This window comes from Limulus polyphemus, unplaced genomic scaffold (genome assembly GCF_000517525.1).
Source record: "Limulus polyphemus unplaced genomic scaffold, Limulus_polyphemus-2.1.2 Scaffold1709, whole genome shotgun sequence".
Lineage (NCBI taxonomy): Eukaryota > Metazoa > Arthropoda > Merostomata > Xiphosura > Limulidae > Limulus > Limulus polyphemus.
Genome location: NW_013667319.1, coordinates 117,873 through 132,062, shown reverse-complemented (window position 1 = coordinate 132,062; position 14,190 = coordinate 117,873). Strand labels below are relative to the sequence as shown.

The 14,190-nt window shown below is 32.7% G+C and overlaps 1 protein-coding gene across 1 annotated transcript in view; it reads left to right on the top strand.

The window, feature by feature from the left end:
* The first annotated feature begins 1,084 nt into the window (after positions 1-1,084).
* The window catches only part of LOC106464646 (probable G-protein coupled receptor 83), a 24,941-nt gene continuing 11,835 nt past the window's right edge, over positions 1,085-14,190 (top strand). Inside the window, exon 1 of the mRNA XM_013924805.2 lies at positions 1,085-1,204. The gene's annotated coding sequence lies outside the window, so the exon portion shown is untranslated. The remainder of the gene's footprint in view (positions 1,205-14,190) is intronic.

Below are 14,190 nucleotides of genomic sequence, written 5' to 3'. Positions count from 1 at the left end.
ATTAGGGACGGCTAGCGCAGATAGCCCTCGTGTAGCTTTGCGCGAAATTTATAACAAACAAACTACAACATGTACAACAGTAATGTACAACTATGTCAGATAGAATGTTGTCAATTTCAGGAGCAGAAACTGTTCGTGAAGTACAGGACAATTTAATAGCGAATTACGAGAAAGTGTTACTTATCACACGAATGTTACTGTCGATACCTACATGGGGCGCTCGACTCTCAATCTGAGAGTCGCAGGTTCGAATTCCCGTTCCACCAGACATACTCGCCCTTTCAGACGTGGGGGCGTTATAATGTGACGGTCAATCCCTCTATTCGTTGGTAAAAGAGTAGCCCAAGAGTTGGCGGTGGGTGGTGATGACTAGCTGCCTTCCCTCTAGTCTTACACTGCTAAATTAGGGACGGCTGGCGCAGATAGCCCTCGTGTAGCTTTGCGCGAAATTCAGAACAAACCAAACCAATACCTACATGGACATTACCCTGATAGGGGTCAGAGTAAGTGCGATTTACTCCAACCCTCTTGTAGTATCCACACCTACATTCTTCAGTAGACACCCAACAATATTCAGGAAGGAGGAAGAGGTCGACGAATCTGACCCTCTCAGGTCTTAAATGATCTAAATACCGACAATGAGACTGAACTGAATTTCAGGATGTATTCTAATTTTGTTTACAAATGTTGTCTATTTGAAGAAGCAACGCAAATGTCGTTCTCATTGAATGTTCTGAAATTGACTGTTCTCATTTTTGATTCGAACCACTTACATTGCAATATAACTCATTTAAAAAAATAATCGTGTAGACCGTTCCAAAAAAGAAAAAAAATGTGTAGACTCGAATAATCATGTAGACTGGAATTTACCACTAAAATAAATAAACACGTAAACCCGAATAAGTACCGTGTAGACACGTATTTTTGGTGGAAAAAGTAGACGTATATACACGAGAGTAGTGACGCACAATTACTTTATTACGCCGAGGTTCACGCAGCTTCACAGAAGTATCTTCATGTCCTTGTTACCGAAAACAAACCAAGTCTTCTTTCTACTAACGATACCCAGCGCTCTCTATCACTCAGTCAAGTTGGGAGCTTACGAAGAGACGGAGGGTCACAAAAGTCTCTCCATACAGTCTCAACAGGCGGCACTCAGCAGAATATTTCAAGTAAAGTTTTCTGCAACCACAGTGGATATAAGGTAAATTTTCGTATGCTTTATGAAAAAAACTTTCTTTTTGTTTTTAGCAAAAATAAATGAAATGATTAGAGTACTTAAACATAAATTATTGTATTATGCATAAATATACATAGATTAAATAGCTAGATTTATATGGACGATTCTTCAAGTTCGTAAGCTTTACAGTTTTCAATTTTACTTTCACAAAAGTTTAAAACTTAACTTTAATATATTTTTTGGTTTTAAATAGTTTTTTATTGAGAAGATGAGCGTGTAACTTCTTAAACTTCAATATTTTTGTAAGCAAAGAACTTTACTATACACAGAGACCCCCAGGTTATTGGGTTCTGTATATTTTATGCGAATTTGAAATTCATAAAATAAATGTAATAAAGTATGAATTTCTAATTATATGTTCATTAAACACAGATGTTTCGTTATTGAAACTTAAAGTTAATAAATGACGTTCACTGTCATTTATCTCTCAGAAGCATATCTTATTAACCTATTAAACATGAATTTAAAAGCAATTTGAATGAGATACACCAAAACATGAAAACGAACCAGGGCACACTTTATACTTCACCATATCAACAGAAGCTTATCTATTCGTAAAACTATTATGAGAATAAACTTCATTTTTGGCGCTTTAATATCTATTCAATTCTTGGGAGATTTTTTCTGCATTAGTCATATCCTACCTTTTTATTTAACAGTTGTTACAATAGTTTGAAAGAACGTTTTCTAATGCATCTTTAATGAATATTTTATGTAATCGAGTTCCGTGTAATACAGATGGAAGTTCAAAAGCATTTGTTTGATGAAGAAATGTTATTGATATAATTCTTCCTTGAAGCACGTCAGCCTTTGATGTTAACGTACAGAAAATAGAAATTTATTACATCATATTAAATTGTCTTCATGTATTTATATATCTATTGTAGAAGTAACCTGATTGACTTTATGTTTATACTCCTTATTTTCTGCCTTATTAAGATAAAATTCCTTTCTAGAACTGGTTTCAGACGGTAAGTATTGGTTTCAGTGGGACTTTGTGGGTTCTAACTTCTTCATATACCTCTTTTATTAGGATACATCTTATTCTTCCCACGCTGTACTTTGAACTTTAATTTTATTTGTCTATCCTTTATTTGCGTGTTTTGTGTTTTTTTTTTGGTCTAGTTACTTGAAATAACTTTTTATGGTTATACAGTCTTGGTCAAATTCCCGACATCGCTGGGTACATCTGCTAGTACATATTTTTATGAAAGTGATACAAAATTTTAATCACCAAACATTAACCTTGAGTAAAGTGACGTTCTGTGATCTGTTGTGACAAAAATAGTTTCGAACTATGTTTAGAAAACAACGTAATTTGTGTGTAGATGAAGTGGGTTGTATAACCTATTTTTAATTTCATGGAAATAAATTGACGTAAAGTGATTTGCACATTTTGAAGTTAAACGAGTACGGTAATAAAAAATATGTAATCCTAAACGATTCGATCAAAGTGGTCATACTATTACAAAATTTACTTCCTAAGAAAAACACTATTTAATGTAAAGGACAATTAAGCACCACAGAAAAAACTTTATTTGTAATATTTAGAAGTTTTGGTTCACGCATTTCATGAAGTTAAACACTACTATAAATACGATGAAACTCGTTCAATATTCATCAGCATTATGTAAAATATACATATTGGTGTTCTTGTTTAACATTCTACATCATTAGATATTATCAAAAATATCCTTTCGTAATATTTAATTTATTATATCTTAATTATTATTTACCTGATAGACCTGTGATGACATTGAAGGTACCTCAATGACACCTGATTTTACGTATTTGCTATTAAGGGCGCAAACTGTCGTGATAACTTTAAAAATAAGGAGTTGTGATGAAGACGACAGGAAGGGGTCAAAGTTTACCGTATATCCAAACCAAACAGTTGAAAACCCGACATTTTCAGTATTAGAAATACCCCTTAATATGTAGTGATAGATATAACAATTAAATGGGAAGACTTAGGTTAAGAATGAATCGTGAATGGATTGATGGGATGATTTAATTCACCTAGGCAGGGAACTAATTGATAAATGTCAACTTTAGATCATACAGAAAGCATAACTTTATTTTCAAAGCATTATAAAGCCTTCTTGCTAGGTTTAACTGTTGAATCGTAATCTAAAACTGTTCACGAGATAATTATATATTAATATGAAATGTTAAAACAGCAGAAAAAAGTGACAAGTACTACGGACATGATGTATACGTTGCTTTTAATCTAAAGTGAAGAGAGGTTCACAAGGAAAAAATATGTTTTAGTTCCTCTGGTGTTGAAATTGTGAGATGTTTATTTTATTGTTTGTCCTTCATATACTATTACGAAGATGTAACTATGACGTAAAGATGAATTTTGGTGTGACCTATAGAGTCAATAAGTCTAAGATGTGATTAGAGTTTAATACATATATACTGCTTAATTTAAGAGGTCAGCGTTTCTCTACAATAGGTTGATGTTTTCACAAAAAATAGGATAATAATCGAGATATGTAGAGCAAATAAAATATGCTATAATGTCATTTGTGAACATCATACATACCATTTAAACACACTCAAAACTTCAACCACCTAAAAGAGAGCTTTCACAATCTGCTTTATATTTTTGCGATCGGAAATTTCGTTTGAATCTCTCGACAAATAGCTATTGTTTTACTAAAAACTTTAACAAGTTGAGTTTTCTATTACATCTTATGGTTGAGTTTTGCCCCTCAGTGGCACAGCGGTATGTCTGCGGACTTAAAACGCTAGAAACCGGGTTTCTAACACGCAAACAAACACTTATCTTTTCTATTTATAAGAATCTCACATTCTAATTGAAATTAGTTAGTTTATTATCACCATAAAGTCAGAATAACTCATTACATCATCAGGATTTATTTTGTTGTTTTGTCGAAAAACGTACGATAGGAAGTAATTAAAACTACTTTTAAACAAATGAGCTGAATAATTAATTGAGCTGTGTTTGCGAAATATTTATTTAATTATAAAGAGTAGAAATTTCATGAAAATACAAATATAAAATTGAGTTCAAGAAGAACAAGGCCATGTATAAAAACTACAAATTAGATAATAACAAATATAATCTAAAAAATGAAGCTTACTGACTAAAACCTTAATTTACTTCCTAAAAGTGCAAATGCAAAGCAAAAATAATGAAATCCAATCACGAATTTTTTCTTTTCTAAACAGCACTGAAACTCGTTCTTGGTGATCAAATGCTTGTACTTTTACTCCAAGATGTCTTCTTTCGTAGAAACTTTAATTTGCACATACTGCATCTCTGATTTGTGTCTGATTAAATGATAGTCTTTTCTGCTTTGATGAACAAATAAAATATTTTATTAAGCTACTTTGATCTATTTTCAGATTCCATTTATTTTTTTAGAGCAGAAAATGAGTACGTTTGACGCTTCTTCAAGCATATGCTCATATAACATGCTAACTTTAGTACTTTGCTTCTTAAGCCCACTGTAGTCTGCAAATAAAAAAAGGTTTTCACTGTTTTCTCAGTCTTCTTATTTTATCTTAATTATTACCACAACTTGAAATATTTTAAAGAACGTGGGTCATTTATTATCAGTTTTGCTTAAAATTTAATCATTCGCTTTTTTCGCAAAAGACATCCTATTAATTTGCTCAAAACTTTATTTTCTGTCACTAAAACTAGAGACGCATTAAGGCTACTTGAGAATTATAGAAAATATTAGCTTCTTCGGCTGCTCAGCGTTAAGTCTGAGGGCTTACCTCACTACACTAATATAAAATTCACAAACTATATATTTTTGGCAAAACTTAGAATTTTAGTGAATCGACTAAAATTTGATCAGTTAGAAAAGTTTTAGTGGTTTGTTTGTTTATAATTAAGCACAAAGCTACACAATGGGCTATCTGTGCTCTATCCACCACGAGTATCGAAATCCGGTTTCTAGCGCAGATATATCGCTGTACCACTGGAGGGCAAGTCTTAGTGGATTAAAATTACTAATTTTTTCTTCTCGACGTAAAATTCTAAATTGGAATTCCAGTGCATAAGCATTTAGCATCATTATAGATGTGACAAATGAAATCATTTATAGGTTTAATAAAACTTTGTAAATTAGAAAACATTTTAAAGATCTACCTACAATAGGGAGAAAACTGTAAAGAAAAGATAACCTGAAAATGGTAGAAAAACTAAATAAAAACTCAAGAAAGTTACTACAAATTCAAGGAAAACTTTAAAGTTGATAAAGATATTAGTGAATAACGTTGAGCTTGAACAAATATCTAGAAATATTTTGAAAGATAAAGATAGGAAAGCTAAAAACCTGACCAGAAGATAAATGTAAAATATTATGACAAATATGCCAAAAGTTATAAAAGACATTTGGATGCTATAATCACTAATATATAAAGTAGTGTACAAATTACTATCGCAGGAACCGTGAAAATAATGCATGACATATTTGAGTATCTGCATAATCATTTTAAAGCTATTAATCTCAGGCTTGACATTGTTAATGAAACTAGAAATATGTATATTGCCACCTACGAAAGAACCTATTGGAATGATTTTGATAATTCTAAGCTGTGGATAACGAGTTTTTGATGAATGGGCTAATTGAAGTGTTGAAAAATCAACGAAGTTCATGTGGATTACTTTAATTACGGCAGTTGAGCATAAAATACCTACGCTCCGCTGCGGAAACAAAAGCCTTCACATGCTTCACAGAGGCCTCATTGTACCAATTAGGTTCTTACATTATTCCCAGTTACTTCTATAGCTATCCAAGATGGGGAGTCCGTACCTCCAAAAAACCGTTAGTTAATTAAGCACTTCCGTCAAATTTTCCTTTTCTAGCTTGTGACAAGAGTATAAACATAGTTTCAAAAATGGCACACCTGGGATTCGAATGGGGTCCATGAAAATAAATTCCGATGCCACATTCGAGTTCAGCGACGCTGTAAACTCTGTGTTTAAAGCATATCCAACAAAATTCTTACAAAATCCACAACTTTTTCTGAAGTGACAAAATTTAGAAAACCATCTTTATTTTCCAAGCCCATAGAGAAATCAGCAAACTGTGAATCGAAGATATATTCTTTGGAAGATATATTAGGATGGTAAAGCTACAGAGTGCTCCAAACGTTAGGGGCATCACACTTAATTCTTCTCTGCATGGACGACATTTACTTTGGAGCACGAAATTTAGTTGGTCCTTTATCTGTCTGCCTGCCATCTTATGCATCATTTAGATATACTTTTACATTAATCTGAAACAAGTGAAAATAGAAATTAATTAGTATGCTGATTTGGGTAGGAACTAACTTTTAAACCGCCCTGTATTTGTCAAATGAATCAATGAAATATGAATAACAAATGATCTAGTTACATTTCATTCTGCCCAGCTTAATTTCCAGTCATACCAGCTCTGAGTAGATTATCAAACGAAACCTGAACCAATTATAATTTACTATTGTTTGCGTTTTTCTCTCATTTTGAAGTGAGTCGTAAAACTCAGCTCCCAAGAGAAGGGTTTGGTAGTACAAAAAAAAAAGAAGAAGACTTACAAAGCTTTCTTAAAATGTGAAACACCTCGTTTAGTTGTCAGAAACGCTAAAAAATCCAGTATTTCAATGTTACACAACTAGTTCGTCGATTCTATTAGAATCAGGATATACACATCAGACAACAAGCAAAGTAGAATTACTACGTTAAAGGGAATCCTTTCAAACTGCCGTTTAGTTGGAAACCAATAACAGGGCCGATAGAATAACATGCTTTCGTTGTATACAATATGCACTTCCTTTCAAGGTCATCAAAAGCTTCAAAGTTTTGCAAGCGTGGAAACACAGGATTTTGCCTACTAAAAGCAAACTACATCATCATAGTAGAAAAAACAGCAACATCAGAAATGAGCTGAGGGGGAAGTTGTTATCATTGTGGTCAATGAAGGACGTTATTTTCGAGACAAGGAAAGATAATTGTTTGTTTGTTGGAATTTAATGGCACAAAATTAAAATGTAAGAAAACAGTGTAAAAAAGTAAAATTACAATGTGTACAACTTTCAAAAAAAGATAAAGAAAGAAATATTAAATTGATTTAAAATGGCTTTTGGCCTGTAAAAATCTAAAGTCAAGTTCGATTTAGATAATGTCATGATTGCCAATGACATCATTCGATGTTTAAAGGTAACCATGAATAAAAACATGTTTGACATGGTGCAGTCGCTGACCATCATTGCAATGGCATAAAGGTAATAAATGTCAAATTTTGCCTTGAGTGTCACATTGTCCACACGTTGGTTGATCATTACATTCCCTTGCCAATGATTGATAGGAGTTTTAATCTACAAAAACTTGTTCATACGTTGCTCAATCCAAATTACTTGGCTTCATAACAGATTTGATATCAAAATACAGAATAGACAAAGGTGTTATGTTGTCAGGAGAATCTTATTTGACTGTAGTGTTAGAGATCTAATTTCTTCGTATTCTGATGTGCTGCTAGACCGATATAGGGCAAGTTTCAGATCAATAAGAGTGAAGGATAATTTGTATTCAAAAAGACAATCAAGTTAAAAAGAAGCTGGAAAAAAAAGCAGGGAACAGATTGAGACTTTTGAATGACAGGAAAACCATTAGTTTGCAAGAATGAAAGAGGTGGGTTATATGTTTCCTATTCATCTTTTGAACATAGTTCCAGGTGGCCGTAGAACAGTTGCTGAAAGTAAATGTAATTCAAAATTCTTTTTGGCATTGACTTCTGATCTGCTAGACAGAGACTCAAACCTTCTGAAAAGCTAGGCAATTGGTAAAAGTGAGATTTCTATGAAAAATTGTCCCAGGCTAATTTTTAAGCATTCTATACCCTCTGGCAATCAGGTTTCCACCATTAAAAATGTACAAAGTTATAGGAATAGTAATTACAGTTACTTGGACAATTTGATCACTTTCTGCCTAAATGCAGTCATTAACAGGTGGTAGACAGCAAGATTAAACCCCGAGAGAGTGGTAAAAAACAGCCAGTTGGCTTTCTCCAGCTTTCGCCATAGCACATTTGTTGGGTGGCATTCACTGTGAAAAGTTTCCTTGAGAACGATGAGGATATGATCACTTCCTCATTGATCATTATATACCTTCCAAGAAAAGGAGTGGAAAAAATAAATAAATTGAAAACTCTAAGGTAGTATAAGTCTTCCTCAGGGCATGAAAATAGATATATTCTCCAGTTATCAAGGCAGAAAGGTTGTGATTGGAAAGCAAATGATCCACAATTCATCCCCCATTAATATCTCCACTGCATCAGAGGTTGAGTAAATAATATAGCAAGTGCTCAATAAGAACATATAGGTTTGCTTGATAAAGTACTTCCTCTGTTGGTCTAATAAGTTGTTTAGTTATGGAGAGAGCATGCTGGTCAACTGGCAATGCTACTGCCCTATTAAACCATCCACCACACCATCTATCCTTTCTGTACAATGAAAACTGCAGCTGTAACAGTATCAAAAGTTTCAGAAATGTCTCCTAAAAGAACATACAAACAAGATTGTAAAAATCATTCTATGTTTTGATATAATCTAAGTTAACATGAAAACCATGACATTTTCCACTACACCAATAAGGCCGCCGTTTGCATCTAGATGGTTATAGGAATTTGTAGTTGAAGTGCTGTTTTGTTTTAGTTTACCACCACTGTTTTTAAATTTATTACTAGGATACTTATTGATGGATTTTCAGCAAGCTAGAAGTCCAACCATAGTCCTCCATATTGAGACTGATGCTAAACATTCTTTAGTGCCACTGATAAGAATAGAGATAGAGTAGATGCCAATTTATTTAAGTATTTGTCCATGAAGAGCACAGCAGAACTAAAATGATTGGTAAAAGATTCTGTAAGCAAAACAGCAATATTTTTCTATACTCTCACTATGAAGCTGGAACACAGTGCTACAGAACTCTTGTGAAATAGTGGTTACAATCTCTCTTGTCTCTAAATACGAAATGGTAATGATAATTTTTATCCACAGTACATCTTTCTTCTCTGACTAGCTAGGACATGATATAAAGTAAGAATGACTGGAATACGAATAGTTGACGCAGTATAGTTTTTAATATGCAGTCGTGTCAACTATGACTTTTTGAACTCTAGAGGAGTATACTGTATTGTGGTCGTGATGTTTTGATCAATAAATCGCTGGAAAGCTGATTAGTTACTCTAAACCACTTTAAATATAAACAGTGACATCTTACTAAGAGATGTTTCTGTCACATCAGAAACTGAAGTACAGGCATGGTAGTAGAGGGAGATTGTATACTTACAGATCCTTCATTTGAAGTTGTTTAGTGAATACTTTTAGTATAATAAAATGTATGTGCTCACTGATCTCAATTTTTAAAGGTCAAAATGGTGTGAACATAATGTTTTATGGACATTATATAAGAACACCAGTACCAGAAACAATGCCCATATGGCATATGGTCTACAGAAATTCAAGGCCAAAGTGGTGTATTGTATTAACCCATATACTGCTCATTCACCAAGTTCCTTTCTTTATCAAGTCGCCATGCACAATACACATGTAGGTGGATGTTTAGATCCCAAAGAATAAACACTACAGTCAGAACCCTTCCTGGGAGGTCCCCCCTCAATGTACATAAATCCATATCAAAGTGAAGTACAAAGAAAAATCAGTCCATGATTCCGAAATAAAAACTCAAAAGATGACCATGGAAGCACTATTAGGAAGAACAGTGATGATACTAGTACTGGTCAGTCAGTAAACATGGATTAACTTATATTGAAGAAAAAGGTTGAGTTACTGACTCATTTTTTCATAATGTGTTTGCAATATTGGAACTATTGAAAAATACCAACTGCATACTCTTATATACACTGAATGTTAAGTTTAAAGGTAGAAAACTGTCTTCGAAGATAAATCTACAAATTAGACTGATTGGGACTGCAAATGATGCAATAATTTCACCAAACGAAAGCTGAATCTAAACCTTACATTGTGTGCAATGTGACGTTAGGAGAATAGATGTAGAAGAAGGAGCATTTTGGGACTGGATTTCTTGAAGAAGTATAACTGTGAGTAGAGACTGGCTTTAAATAGTTTCATAATAGGTAATATTTAAGCCTCATTGTATTATGTGCCATGTTAATAACTTCACTAGTGAGTGAATCACAGAATCATCAAAGAATGCACAATTGTCAAAATAGATGAGAAAAGGTGAAATTTCAGGTCTATAATTGTAAAACAATGATGAATTTAAGTGGTCTAGAGAAAGAAGTAAGAGTGCTCGGGCTATCAGTGTTAATAGTGGACTTATTGTGAATTTAGACTTTTACAGAAAAATCAGCTTGTTTCTGGTTTGTAAAAGAGCGTTTAGTCGAAACGTCGCCAAGTAAATGAATTACTATCATAGTTTTTAATGGAGATTTTTTCTAAAAGTCTAATTTTTTTATTTTATCACCTCCGCATTTTTCTACTACTGTGAAATTAAGAAAGTTACAAAAAGAGTATTTTGACAGCTAATACCCTTCAGTATTTTATATTATAAGATGTATTAGTCTGTGAGGGATTCAGTTTTACAGTTAACATTCTTTAATGGGAATGGAAAGTTGCAATAGACCATAAACATCAGTTGCAGCTAAATTTCATCATCTTCATAATCATCCAAAAATTCGAGGGATGTAGACGATAAAGTCTTGAGATTGGCAGCAATCCCATTATGACAATTGCCATCATGAATGTTATGAAAATAGAAAATATGACTTATTAACACATTAATTTTGGCACTTTATTAAATTGTAGAATCTAATAGTTCCCCAGTGGCAAAGTGGTATGTATGCGAACATACAACGCTAGAAACCGGGTTTCGATACCCGTGGTGGGCAGAGCATAGGTAGCCCATTGTGTAGATTTGTGCTTAATTAGAAATAGACAAACAAGAGTCTAATAATTTAACAAAATTGTTGAAGCAAGTCATAAACTGTGTGTGTGGGGGGGGATAGGCACCATAATATGCTATCTTATTTTTGTGTACTTGTTTATTATAATAAATTTTAAAACATTTTTTCCATAACATAGGTATTTATTGATTGATTGTTTCTTGTAATTACTTGCTACAAGTTTGACGCATAGGCGTCTTTGTGTTATTGTCTGATTGACAGCATTAGAACAAAGTTTTAAAGATAATGTATTAAAAAAGAAATTAAGAAACTGTTAGGCTGTAAAAGCAAGTTGGTGTTTATGAATAAAAGAGTCTCTTTGTGAACCAAGAATATCGTAATGAATTAAGAGAATGACAGTAAATCAGAATTGATTAGTTAGTTTGTTTAATTATAGTTATATTTATACTTGGGAGGGTGAAACAACTGAAAGTTGTTCTGTTGAATTATAAACCATTTTCATACGCGAGTTGTTTCATTTTGTATTTCTTGAATTAATAACTATTTTTTAAGTTTCTCAATAAATCTGCAAACCACTTGTCATTTCCATAGGGATTCAAGTCGAATATCATCCCCACACCCAGTAGCTCAGCAGTAGGCTTTAGATCGTATAGATGTATGTGTTGTTTTACAAACAAACCAATCGAAATTCCCAGCACAGACCATTGCGTTCTTCAAAAAAAAGTGGTTCTTTCGGAGCTAGCTGACCCAGCAATTAACATAAGGTATACCGTATTGCCCATAATTAACGTCCCCGTGGGTGCTGCAAACTGCAAAGGGAGACGCTAATTATAGTATTTTGCCAGATTCTATTTTTCACATGTGATTTGTTGATTTCAATGCTAATAAGTGTGTACGTGTTTGTTTTTTTTTCTTCTTTTCAAATCAAAATTATATGTTGGATTACTATTGCTGTCACACAAAGTAAGCTTCATAAAAATACCGAGTGGGATGATAATTAGAGAGAAGGCGTTAAGTAGGAGAAATACGGTAACTATAATTTGATATCTTACGTTAATTGCTGGAAATAATATTTTTATAAAGTTAAATGTTTTTATTCAGAATTTGAAAAGATAGAAGGTTGAAAATAGTGCAATGTGTGTGATATGTTGCGCAAATAAATCTAATGTCTGCAGCTTTCATCCTCTTACTAGGGTTCTTTTACATTAGACAAAATGCTTGTAATTTCTTTTAACATGTCACATTCACATTTATTCATTATATTTGTGTCTTACATCGTTTGGTAGTAGAACTGAAAGAGAAAACTTGCAACTTTTATTGAAAAATGATCACAGTTGATCATTATTCATAAAGTTCTAGGTATAAAGTAAAATAACGTTAAAGAAAAAGATATTATTAATAAATAAACTAAGTATTAAGAAAATATTTTAATTTCGAAGTTTAAGTTCAAGAGAGGTCCAGTTCAATCTACACTTTGATCAGCGTGTGTTATTGGGTTATGCTAGTTTCGGAGAATTACACTCCTCATCAGTAGCCCCGAACACAAGCTAACCAAAGAGAGATAAGCTGGACCTATATCACTGGTTAACTTGTGTTCAGGGTTACTGATGAGAAGTGGAATTCTCCGAAACTAGCATAACCCAATAACACACGTTGATCAAAGTGTAGATTGAACTGGACCTCTCTTGAACTTAAGCTTCGAAATTAAACAGTTTCGGAATACTAAGTTTATTTATTATATTTGCTATTGTCCGGCTATATAATGTGAAGAACTGAATAGTGGCCAATGACACCATTTATTCACTTCATGTATCCACTGTATAGGTTTTTCTCTACAAAGCACGTTCACACCAACAATATGTTTGAAAATATATAGTTGTTTTTTTGATATAATCGGATGGAATACAAAAATTGAGGTTGACTGGCTGAAAACAATAACCAATCGATCAACTTCTTAAAAAACTGTACATTATGTACTGAATTAAATAACACATTTTTGTGCTTTACTATGAAAATAAAACAACCTCTCAACATTGTTTATACTTTTGAGTTAAATATTGATTTTTAGGAATTTAAACTTGTTATGGATAAATTCATTAAATTTGAATTAAAAGGCCATTTATGTAGTTATATTTGAAACTTACATACACGTTATTATAACGTCAAATGAACATAATCACCATATTTATGTCAGAAAAAAATGGGTATTTTCCAACAGTTGATTTTGAAAATAACACCAGTAATGCAATAGAATAAAATAATTAATAATAAAACATTACATGATATTTATTTAGCGAATTCTGGAATATTAAACAATATGTTTAATACATTTTTATCTTTGTTTCTATTTCTGCATATAAATTCACCTAGACAAGAGTCAAGCATTTGGCGACGAGTTCCGCATTGATGTTTATGACTGTTAGTGAGCACCAAACGGAAAAGATCCAGAAAAAAAATATATACATTAAAAATACTGTATAGAAGACAAAGTATTTAACTTTTAAACTAATCTCTACTTCCCACTCTAACAAAAGGTGATTTATTTTAGTAATTTAGATTCAAAATATCAGTCAAACATAGAAAGACTAAGCAAAAGTAGTGGAATTCTCATTTATATTCCATCTGCAATTTAATGGTGGTGCGTATACTTGCCGTGCAGTTTGTTATGTTAATCTGAAATCATCTTAATCTTACGGAATTAACTTCTAAAATTTAGACTATAAACACACTATTGTCCAACTTTTAAACCATTATTTAGTGTATGAAATCAGCTGAATGCTTAAACTCCCAATTTTCCACATATAAACTACCATTATGCGCCTGAAATCACTTAAATGTTCATACCCATAATGTTCCACATCTAAACTTCTATTTAGTAGCACCTGAAGTCAGTTGAATGGGTAATTCCATAATGTCCCACTTATATACTATTTTTAACACCTGAAGTCAATTGAATGCTCAACTCCGCAATATTCTACATCTAAACAACTATTCAGCATGTGAAGTCAGTTGAATGGCTAAATCCACAATGTCCAACATATT